The sequence below is a fragment of the Montipora foliosa genome, chromosome 8, assembly GCF_036669935.1.
Source record: "Montipora foliosa isolate CH-2021 chromosome 8, ASM3666993v2, whole genome shotgun sequence".
NCBI classification, from domain to species: domain Eukaryota; kingdom Metazoa; phylum Cnidaria; class Anthozoa; order Scleractinia; family Acroporidae; genus Montipora; species Montipora foliosa.
The window spans coordinates 37,705,159-37,707,658 of record NC_090876.1 but is presented as its reverse complement, the minus strand read 5'-3'; the positions used below and the strand labels follow the sequence as shown (position 1 = coordinate 37,707,658).

Below are 2,500 nucleotides of genomic sequence, written 5' to 3'. Positions count from 1 at the left end.
GGTACTAGTTAAGAGAGATGACTCAAAGAAGAAAAGCGACACACCATATGACCCAAGACCGCACTTTATTGTAGCGAAAAAGGGATCTATGATCACTGCAGAGAATGATGATGGCGTCCAGGTTACGAGGAACTCTTCGTTCTTCAAAAGCGTGCCCGCAGTGAAGGAAGAGAATGCCAGTACCGAGAAGCAAGGAAGCTTCAGTGATGTTGCAGCACCGATGCAGTCCGATCCTGCACCATCAAAGCGCTACCCGCAGCGTACGCGAACACGCCCAGTAAAGTTGGATGACTTTGTTTGTGACTGATAACATTTGCGTGTGAACTTGCTAAGTCCTTGTTAGGCTTTTAGGACTGAACTGTTTTTGTTTGTTTAAATTGTATTTTCATTGCACTTTGTTTGTTTTCATTACCCGTGATAAAGATTTGCTCCAAAGAGGGGAGAGATGTAATGTTGCTACCAAATTTGGTAATACACGGTACGAAAGTAGTGTCCCGGATGTTAGAGCACGAGGCCGGAGAGTAGGAGTTAGTTTTGTGAATCAGAAAATAAACAACGTTTTTGACAACATCGTTACAAATTGGATAGGCGACTTTCTAAGGAATCGTTTTCAAAGAGTTAAATTAGGTGAAGATTGTTTCTCGGAATGGCAATCTGTACCCGCCCGGGGTTCCCCAGGGGACAAAGCTCGGCCCCTGGCTTTTTATTGCTATGATCAACGATCTTGTAGTGCCCTCTGCGAATGGTACGGTTAAGTATGTCGGCGACACAACGGTTTATGAAGTGGTCGACAGCAGAGAGGTCAGCCAGGCACAGAATGCCATTAATGAGATAACACAGTGGTCCAAGATCAATAAGTTTCAATTACATCCTAAGAAATACAAAGAGCTTAGAATTTCCTTTTCACGTTCTCCGGCGATTCGCGAGCAAGTATCAATTAACGAAACCGCTATTATTGATCTTGTTAAGTCTGTGAAAGTACTACGTGTGATTATTCAGGATAATTTGAAATGGAATCAGCATGTAGATGCTACCGTTAAAAAAGCGGCAAAGAGATACCAAAGCGCCGTGTATACCAAAGTACACGGTCGCGAAGTACTTAAAAAGGTAGTTTCGAGTGATGTTTTTTGCTTTGCCGTTGTGTAGTCATTGCAAAGCAGCTGTTCGATAATTGACCAATTCTCTCTTTCTTCTCTTTAAAGCTTAAGCTTCGTTCACTTACTTGAGCTCAGTTCTACAATTAGATTTCTGCCTTACAAAGTTCACTGTCACTCTCTTCTAAAGCCCGGTTTACACGACAAACATTTTGGGCACGGCATCCTTACAATTTGGCACCCGTGCCTAAAATTTTAGTCACGGCTCCCTCAGTTTTTATCGTGTAAATGGAAATTTTATGGGCACGTGTGCCCAAAAATTTAGGGGTGCCGGGACCTTGTGAATAGGTGGTCCGGTGCCTGTTTTTCAGGATTGCCGTGCCTATATTTTCTGGTCGAAGCTGCCAACATCTTGATGACCAAACCCAGAGTCCCTGGGAATGAGATTGTTTTCTCTTCTCGCTGAGAGTTATGGATCAAATCCAAGATCGCGTCGAGTTCCAGCAACAATGTGAGGTGGTCGGAGGAGGCCACTGCACTTCACTGTACGTTGCCAAGACCATGTCAAACCAGGCATCAGATCGCACCCAAATACGTCTTATTCTTGGCTGGTGTACCGCAGTTAGCACGGCTTGGACAAACATTCTGCGCCTCTTAACGTTGTTATAAAAAGTAGTGTATGAGTGGTTTCTTCCCTCCACTAAATATTCCTGACAATTTATATTTCTTCGCTTTCTCATGAAAAACCAAAAGAAAAAAAGCGCGGTTGCATCGTGTTCTCATGTCCGCCAAAAAAAAAAAAGTGGTACCCCAAATAAAGAAAATTTTGTCGTGTGAACGGCCAATGGGTGGACCGAAAATATAGGCACGGGTGCCAAATCGGAGGGGTGCCGTGCCCAAAATGTTTGTCGTGTAAACCGGGCTTTAGAAGAGAGTGACAGTGAACTTTGTAAGGCAGAAATCTAATTGTAGAACTGAGCTCAAGTAAGTGAACGAAGCTTAAGCTTTAAAGAGAAGAAAGAGAGAATTGGTCAATTATCGAACAGCTGCTTTGCAATGACTACACAACGGCAAAGCAAAAAACATCACTCCAAACTACACTTTTACGTGCTTCGCGATCATGTACTTTGGTATAAACGGCGCAGTTTTGAATTAAAAAAAGCACGCAATGAAAGGTTTACTATAAACTGTAGTTTCACGTTGCAAACCGGGCTTAATTCGCCTTTTCAACCGAATGGGCCTTATGCGTGATGACGTCTGAATAGCTAATTTCACCACCAAGCCTCGCTTGCACAAAATTATTCACATCATCTGGACATGCAATACTGTTCGCACGTGGGTTTTCTTTACAAGTCTGCTCTTTTGGGTTTTAGCTCATGCTAAAATTGACAAGCTTGATTTTCGAA

The 2,500-nt window shown here is 43.0% G+C and overlaps 1 long non-coding RNA gene across 1 annotated transcript in view; it reads left to right on the top strand.

Moving 5' to 3' along the window:
* LOC138012564 (uncharacterized) overlaps positions 1-2,500 on the top strand; it is a 9,992-nt gene that overhangs the window by 4,698 nt on the left and 2,794 nt on the right. The gene's annotated exons all lie outside the window — the stretch shown is intronic.